Source organism: Salvelinus sp. IW2-2015, unplaced genomic scaffold (genome assembly GCF_002910315.2).
Source record: "Salvelinus sp. IW2-2015 unplaced genomic scaffold, ASM291031v2 Un_scaffold1374, whole genome shotgun sequence".
Taxonomy (NCBI): Eukaryota; Metazoa; Chordata; class Actinopteri; order Salmoniformes; family Salmonidae; genus Salvelinus; species Salvelinus sp. IW2-2015.
In genome coordinates, this window is record NW_019942865.1 from 159,441 (window position 1) to 168,614 (window position 9,174).

A 9,174-nucleotide genomic window follows, 5' to 3' on the forward strand; every position below is an offset into this window, starting at 1 on the left:
TTTTATTTGCTTTCAAAACACTGCCAGGTTGATGAATGTACCAATAAACTGACTCTAAGGTTATCTCCTCATCTGGACTTGACTTAGCGCTGATTTGACTATCCTATGTCTCTGGTCAATTTCCAGCCAGCAACCTGGACAGCAACTGGTATGGAGTGCCAGCAGTCAACTTTAGGCTGAACTCCCTAATTGGTTAGCTTTTACATCGTCAGTTCTGCCCAGTCGGGTTTAGGCGATAGGCGACAATGGCAGCCACCTGCGAATTTCTTGCTGGGGGCGGCATGGGGCGCAACCGTACTCTCTTAATCGATTTTCTGTCAGCTCACTTGCACATCACAGTACAATATCATCATCGTCACCGTGTGGGACTGCTGGGTCAATTACTTGTCGGAGTGTGCGCTCTGTGGATTCTAGTTTGTTGGAGTTGGCAAAGCTAACTTACTGGGATGTATCCCAGCTCAGCAAGTACCGAGATGAACGCACTGGTTAGGCGGGAGGGGGGAATCTATCAAATAGCGCACCTCTAACTTTGTACAGTATGTAATGGCATTAGTAAAATTCGCACACCCTAAATGCTACCCAAATACACCACAAAATTCACTCACAATACTGTGGAATATACACTACCCAGTCAAAAAGTTTTAGATAACACCCTTACTCATATTTTTTTTTTTTTTTTTTTATTTACCTATTTTTAACAGGTACAACAGTTGCACTGGAGAACACGTTCTCATTTGCAGCACACGAACCTGAGGGAATAGTTAACAGTGCGGAGCGCAGGGGAATGCAATGAGCCAATTGTAACACTGGGATTAGTAGGTGACCGTGAATGGTGAGGGCCAGATGAATTATAAGCCAGGACCGGGCGTGAACACCCCTACTCTTACGACATTAAGTGCCATTGGGATCTTTAATGACCTCAGAGAGCTCAGGACACCCGTTTAACGGTCCCATCGACAGACGCCACCCTACACAGAGCATGTCCCCAGTCACTGCCCGTGGGGGCATTGGATTCTTTGTTTAGACCCAGAGGAAGAGTGACACTCCTACTGGCCCTCCAAACACACTTTCAGCCCAGCACCTGGTCTCCCATCCAGGAGACTGCACCAGGACCAACCCTGCTTAGCTTCAGAAGCAAGCCGCAGTGTATGATATAGCGGCTTTCTGTTTATTATTACTGTTTTCTACATTGTAGAATAATAGTGAAACATCAAAAACTATAAAAACACATATGGAATCATGTAGTAACCAAAAAAAATTAAACAAACTAAAAATATATTTTAATTTAGGATTCTCAATAGCCACCTTTGCCTTGATACAGCTTTCACAACTCTTGGCATTCTCTGTTCCACGACTTCGGTCTCCGAAGTTGTCCCTCTCTTGTTCGTGGACGGAGTTCGGGCGGGGTCGACGTCACCGCTCTTTACTAGGTCACCACCGATCATGTTTCATTTTGTTTTGTTTTGTCACTTATCAACACCTGGGTGTCCATTCCATTATTATGTTCCTTATTAACCCTCTGAACTTCCCTCTGTTCCTTGTTGCCATTATTGTTTGTTCATGTGGGTTCGTGTTTCGATAGTGCTCTGGGAATATTGTGTTTGTTACTTGTTTGGAACTTTACTTTTTATTTTGACGTAATATTTGGCATGCATTACTCATAGGGCGGTGTCCTCCGCCTGACTCTGTATTTTCCATTCACCAACCACCCTCATAGCACCTATAACGCCACCCACAAATGGAGTCAGCAGGATTACATCCAGCCTCCTCTCCCAATGGCAGGAGCGTGGTTCAGCAGCCAACTAGTTACAGGATCTGGGTACAGTCCATGAATCGGGCTGCTGCAAACCTGACATAGGGATGAGAGGGGTTTTCGGCTTCACCATCAGCCCTTCCCCAGCTCCCACGACAACCGACCCAAAAGATGTCACATCCTCCTCTCGTCGGACCCAGTGGGACTTCGGCTCATCCGCTCCCACTGGAGCGTATGACTGTTGGCAACGGGCTCCGGCTGCCAGGGGTTCCTCACTCAGCGCTAAACTCTACTTGGCAGCTGTTCAGCCGCCCCCTCGGGACGCAGAGAGAGGTGAGCGCGTCATCTCTTGTCTGATGGAAAAAGCACTGTCTGGGCAACGCCATCTGGGCGAGAAGAAGGCCCGACGTTGGCAACTCCTTAGGATTTCACCCGCCGCTCTCCAAGGCGGTTTTCGATCTCCACCTGAGGGACGGGAGAGCGGCGGGGAACGCTTGTTTCCCATTTACGGACAGAGGCTATGAGGATGCGCTCAAGAGTTTGCTCTGATTTTAGAACTACTGGCCGCCCGGCGGCGGGATGGATCGTGAGCGGGCCCGTGACATCGACCATACAGGGTAGTTAGTTTACGCCGCATCACATTGGAGGACGTTCGTAGGGAGCTTAGCCTGCAGGGACACCACCCTTAACCTGGACCAGCTGGTGAACTTTGTATCCATCGTGCATTACCTGCTTTGGTCTCCGCGGACGTCCTGTTCCGGGGTCCGACTACAGTTCAGTCCCCACACTCTCTGATCCTACCCGATGGAGCTGGCGAGGTGCTGCTATGGGGGGGAGCCGGAAGTGGACCGTATTCCTTCCCGGGATCGGTGCTGCGGAGCTTTCCAAGGCTAACCGGGATTTGGCAGGCGGAAGACTGGCCTGGATCATCTCAAGTTGAGTAACGCAACGACACCTTACCCAGAGCTCACTGTTGCACAATTCCCACGCTAACGCTAGGTAGATTCAGCGCAGCTTGCGGACTTTATTGGGACCATACCTGTGCACTTGAGTTTGGGATCCCTAGTTGTTCCTGTTTGAATGTCCCTTCCCTAGTTACCATGCCTTATATAGTCTCCTTTGGGGTCAGCGCTCATCAGGGAAGTTACAGCTCCACTCCGCTATGATAACGCAAGGAGAGTCATGAAGGAGAGAATTAGTCTCTTTTCTGATCGGACCTTCCTGCGTTTTTCCATGTCGCGTTGCGGCCACTTCCTGGTTGGCTCTTTCATGAGCCCACCTAATTTTCGTGGCACAGGGGCTTCTCAAGGGATGGTCATCGTTGCTCAGGGAGGTGTGTAGGTGTATCCTTAGGTTTGCCACTACGGTTGGAGAGTCCAACCAAGGTATCACCGTGCACTCGCCCCAAATATGCCGAGTTTGGCACTCGCCTTCTGTAAAAGAGGCGTCAGATTACCACCCATCGGACAGGGGATTTGCGATACTAACTCCTGCGGTAGATGCTTGCACCTTCCCGAGGAGGTCACGCGTCTCCTCTGTCACAGGAGGACGACGGTATTCGAAGAACTATGTCACCAAATCTGTGGGACAGGGATACTTCGGCCTTCCATTTTCATCCTGTCTCCCTCGAGTTTTGATTTTTTGTGAAAAAGAAGGATGAGGATCTTGCGCCCGTTGTATTGACTATCGAGTGTGAATCAGATCACCGGTAAATTTTACAGCTACCCACTAGCTCTCTAAGCCAGTATGACAGAGAGTCATTGCCTTCACAAAATTGGACCTCGAGGAGGCGCTTACCACACCTGGTGCGGTATCAAGGAGCGCGGGAATGAGTGGAAGACGGCATTTGCACTACATTCTGGGCCTATGAGTATCTTGTCTGCCGTACGGTGTTAACTGAATGCCTCCATCAGTCTTTCAATCTTTGTAGACAAGATATTTCAGGGATTGCACGGCGCGGTGTAGTGCTGTATATGAAGATGACATTCTAATATACTTCGCTCACGCGCCGAGCATATGTGTCTTGGTGTGCAAGTGCTTTGGTTCGACTTGGTGTCATATGCACCTTATGGGTGGAGATGAGAGAATACACCGCATTTCAGCCTGTGGCAGTAATTGCCGACTTCCAACCACTGTAAAGGCAGTGCAGCGGTTCTTAGGGTTTGGCCCAACTCCTACCGGAGGTTTTATCGGGTTTCGGTCCGCTAGCGCGCCATTACAGCTCCTTGCTCGAAGGGAGGGACCGGGGCGGCGAACTGGCGTGGTCAGCGGAGGCGGACAGGGCTTTTGTGTCACTGAAGCTCTGTTTACCTCCGGTTCCTGTGCCGGCTCATCCTGTCGCCTCTCCACTTAGCGTATTCAATGGATTGAGGTGGATGCGATCCAAGGCGGGATAGGGGCTGTTGCTGTCTCAGCGCTCGGTACGCCTAAAGTCCGCCCTGCGTTTTTCTTTTCGCAAGAGACCTACCCGGCGGAGCGAAACTATAGCATGTGGGGGACCGGGAGCTGATTGGCTGTTGTCAGGGCTCTGAAGTTGGGGGAGGACATTGGCTGAGCGGGCTAACACACCCTTTCCTTCATTTGCGACAGGACCACGCATCTGGAGTACATCCTCGGGCAGCTTAGGGAGACTGAACCTCGCCAGGGTGACGTGCGGCATTTTTCACCCGCTTGTTTTTAACTCTATCCACAGACCAGGTCCCGAACGTAGCAGACGCACTGGTCCCGGATGTATGACCGCAGGAGCGGAGCGGTCGCGGGATTCCCACTTCCCATAATTCCAGCTTCTGCCTGGGTTGGCAACCGGTGGTTAATGGGAGTGACCGCGGACATCGAGCCCGGGCGTCACAGTCGCACAGAACTTCCCCAGCGTGTCCAGTTGTGGTCTGTACGTTCCGTTTATGTCGCGATTCGTTCGCTCTGTTGGGCCCCACCACAGGGTCACCCTTCATCGGGTCATCTGCATCGGTCGGCACAGTGCGCTCTTGCTGGGAGAGTACTTGTTCTGGGCCCACTTTAGCTAAGGGACTTGACGGGTTTTGTTTCCTCCGCTCGGTGCTGCCCAGTGCCAAGGCACCTAGACACTACCCCAGAGGGAAATCTTTAACAAGCCTCTTGCCCGTTCCACGCCGACCGTTGTACACTATCGGTATGGATTATCATTAACGGGATCTTCCCCCGTCACGGCGGTCAATACCGACCCCGATCACTGGTCCATTGCTGGATCGGTTTTCTAATCCTGCCGTCTCCTTCCTTTGCCCCGGTCTCCTAGCCTCTACAGACTGCGGACGACCCTGTTGTCACCACATATTTCCGGGCAACTACGGGTGTGGTTGGGTTGCGGAGGAGGTATTAGTTTCTCGATCGGGTCCCCACTTCACGTCTAAAGTCCTGCGAGGGCGTTTATTGTTACCTTGGGAACGCCTGGGTCTCGGTCAGCCTTCACTTCAGTTTTCACCCGAGCAGAGTAACGGGCACCGGTTGGAGAGGAGATAAACCAGGTGTGGGTAGGTTTCTGCGGTCCTATTGCCAGGACGCGCGGGGGATGGGTACGGTTTTTCATCCCCTGGGCGGAGATGGCCCACAAACTCCCTTCGCCACTCTTCCACTAACCTATTTTCCCCTTTACAGCTGCTGTGCTAAGGTATATCATCCAGTCCTGCACCTTGCCTCAGCAGCCAGAGTCGAGGCACCTGCGTCTTGGATAGACATGGTTCGACACTGAGGAGGCGACATGGGACGCTGCTTCATGTGCAAAAATGCAATAGTTAGGCGGAGAAGGTGAGTGCCATCTGCCCACCGCAGTGAGCCGTTGTATGCACCGGGGGACCTGTCTGGCTCTCGACCGCAAACCTGCCCCCTTCGCTGCCCTGCCGGAACTGGGTTCCGCGGTGTTGTCGGGGCCATTTAAAAGTCCTGACAGGAGACTTGAACGAGTGTTTGTATCAGGTTACCACTTCCCCCCTGATTCTGTATTAACACCGCGTTCCATGCTGTCTCTCCTCAGCCAGTCGAGTGGCTGGTCCCGCTCCAAGCAGTCTTGAGGTGCGGGACGGTGTCCTCCCGCCCCCTCTGGACATTCAACGGGGTCCCCGGCTTATACTGTGCGGCCATCATGGAACTCAAGACGCTTTTTGGGCAACGAGGCCTTCAGTACCTCGCTGGGAGTGGCGAAGGGGGACGGTCCGGCAAGAGAAGATTGCCTGGGTGCCGGTGGAGAACATCCTGGAAACTCCATCCTTAACTGCGAGGTTTCCAACCGCCCTCCATCGGAAAATCGCCCCCCTGCGCCCTTCCGTCCCCCCGGTTCGTCCCCCCGAGGACAGAATCTACTGACAGATGCCGCCTGCCAAAGAGTCATCCCTGTCATACTTTCGGCGAGGTCCATGCCCAAACAGTTCGAGCTTCTAATTTAAAAATGAACATCTTTCCAGAGAAAGATGTCTCTCACGTTGCACCCTGTTATTAGACCCCCCTCAGTACTTCCCAGCTGTCTGAGTCAATTAGGAAAATCAAGAACTTGTAAAGTTTCTTCAAGAGCAGTCACGAAAACCATCAAGCGCTATGATGAAACTGGCTCTCATGAGGACCACCACAGGAAAGAAAGACCCAGAGTTACCTCTGCTGCAGAGGATAAGTTCATTAGACTTAGCAGCCTCAGAAATTGCAGCCCAAATAAATGCTTCACAGAGTTCAAGTAACAGACACATCTCAACATCAACTGTTCAGAGGAGACTGTGATCAGGCCTTCATGGTCAAATTGCTGCAAAAGAAACAGTTAAGGACACCAATAAGAAGAAGAGACTTACTTGGGCCAAGAAACAGGAGCAATGGACATTAGACCAGTGGAAATGTGTCCTTTGATCTGGAGTCCAAATGTGCGATTTTTGGTTCCAACTGCCCTGTCTTTGTGAGATGCAGTGTGGGTGAACGAATGATCTCYGCATGTGTATTTCCCAMCGTAAAGCATGGAGGAGGAGGTGTTATTGTGTAGGGGTGCTTTGCTGGTGACACTTTCTTTGATTTATTTAGAATTCAAGGTACACTTAACCAGCATGGCTACCACAGCATTCTGCAGTGATACACCATCCCATCTGGTTTGGGCTTAGTGGGACTATCATTTGTTTTTCAACAGGACAATGACCCAAAACACACCAGGCTGTATAAGGGCTATTATAGTGATGGAGTGCTGCATAAGATGACCTGGCCTCCACAATCACCCGACAACCAAATTGAGATGGTTTGGGATGAGTCGGACCGCAGATTGAAGGAAAAGCAGCCAASAAGTGCCCAGCATATGTGGGAACTCCTTCATGACTGTTGAAAAACATTCCAGGTGAAGCTGTTTGAGAGAATGCCAAGATTGTGTAAAGCTGTMATCAAGGCAAAGGGTGGCTATTTGAAGAATCTCAAATTTAAAATATATTTTGATTTGTTTAACTCTTTTTTGGTTACTACATGATTCCATATGTGTTATTTTGATGTATTTGATGTATTCACTATTATTCTACAATGTAGAAAGCAGTAAAAATTWAAGAAAACCCTTGAATGAGTAGGTKTTCTAAAACTTTTGACCGGTAGTGTCTATAAAACACAGGAAATCATATMTTTGACTGCAGTGGGCCTTTAATGCTGCAAAACGCTAAGTGTATGAAATGTTTTATTTAAATTCYATCTATGGCTCTGGTCAATTCAGATCCATGGACAGCAACTGTATGGAAGTACAAAGCAGTCAACTTCAGCAGCTGAAACTCCTACATTGGACTGGAGTTTACATTCAGTCTGCCAAGAGCAAGATGGTGACTCCGCCCCAACAGACTGATAATATTGATAATAGTTTTTTACTAATTCTTTGAATAATGTGGATAAAACAGGTATACTTTATACTGACWTTTCTGAMCAGTTTCCAATATTCCACTTCTCGTGGCAGCTGGAAATGAACAGGAGGGAATGGAGAATATTTAACAAAAGTAATTCTGTGACAATAAGACCAATAAGAAATAGACTTCCAATCTTCTCTGCCAATAACAGCTAGTTTACATTTTTCCCATCCCACTCAGACCACTCCCAGACAATTATTGCATGAAATTTTTCTGTTTGCTAAGAAGCTATGTTTGTATCTTTTTAAAATCCTTACACAGAAATTATTTGATATCATCATCAGACTCTTCTGCTCCTCTTCTTCCTTCAGTGGCAGCTATCCTGGCTCTCTCTTCTTGATGTAGAAACTGATGAAGCTTCTTAAACCCTGTCTTAATCAGCCTCTCTGTGTGCTGGGCCTGACTCTGGACACAGCAGAGAGGAATGTCAAAGATATCACAATAATTGAGCATCTGTAATTCCACAGGGTTATGATTCATCTTTACAGTTTCATTGTATCTCAGCTTCACTCTGTATTCTTACATTGATGTGTACTGCTGTTGATCACAGCTCAGTTTAACTTCTCTAAAGACCTTCAACTTCTCTTTTAAGGGCTCCAGTGCAGTCTTGAGTTCCTCCTGGAATGAAACAACATTATAAAGAGGTGCTGTGTGTAAATGAGTGGATTGGCACACAGATCTTAATTCACATGTGACTATATGTACATCTTGTAAGTCAAGTAGTGTTAAATACATCTCCTACCTTATGATCCAGTACAGCTTCATCTATTGGGCAGCAGTATGGCTTTTATGCTTTTTTGAAGTTTGACACACCAAACAGATGGGCTGTTTATCCTCCAGACAGAAGAGCTTGAGTTTCTCACTGTGCTGACTGCAGAGCACCTCAGGCACTGCTGAAGCTCTCTGACTTCTATCCTGTAAGTAGGCCTCACACAGGTTCTTTAAAACCAGGTTACAGGGGGGAATTCCAGTGATGATTTTTTTCTGCAGACTGGACATTGTCGAGATGTCTTCTCTTTCCAGTATTCCTCCAGACAGGCTTTACAGAAGCTGTGGCTACACAACAGGACCACAGGATCCTTGAAGATGTTACGCCACACAGGACAGGAGAAATTATTCTCGAGAGAGAAGCTTTAGAGGCCATGTCTCACTGTTTATCTGTTTATCTCTGTAATTAAGATTTAGTTGAACTTTTGACAACTTTTTTGATGAAGGTTTACTTTTGAAACTCTTCTGAACTTAGAAATCTGTGTTTTCCTGCCGGTGTTCCTTAGTCTTCAAATGTTGTTTTGATTCTTGATTGTTTACAAAGATTACTGGTCCTTCTATGAGAGATATATCATTTTAGCAGAATGATGAAAGTTACAGCGTTGTTCTGTTGTGAGCTTTGCTCCTTCCTGCTAAACAGGTCAGTAGGGGTGGAGCTCTCTGCTGAGTTGTCATTTATATCAGCTTGAGTCTGTGCAGGACACTTCCATTTGCTGTCAGTGTTTGGTTAAATAGAACTACATTTTTAAGATACAATGCAGCGTTTTTATCTCA

At 48.4% G+C, this 9,174-nt stretch overlaps 1 protein-coding gene and 1 pseudogene across 1 annotated transcript in view; one reads left to right on the plus strand and one right to left on the minus strand.

The window, feature by feature from the left end:
• The window catches only part of LOC139024333 (nuclear factor 7, ovary-like), a 20,466-nt pseudogene extending 11,701 nt beyond the window's left edge, over positions 1–8,765 (minus strand).
• The window catches only part of LOC112070587 (E3 ubiquitin-protein ligase TRIM39-like), a 61,186-nt gene that overhangs the window by 47,785 nt on the left and 4,227 nt on the right, over positions 1–9,174 (plus strand). The gene's annotated exons all lie outside the window — the stretch shown is intronic.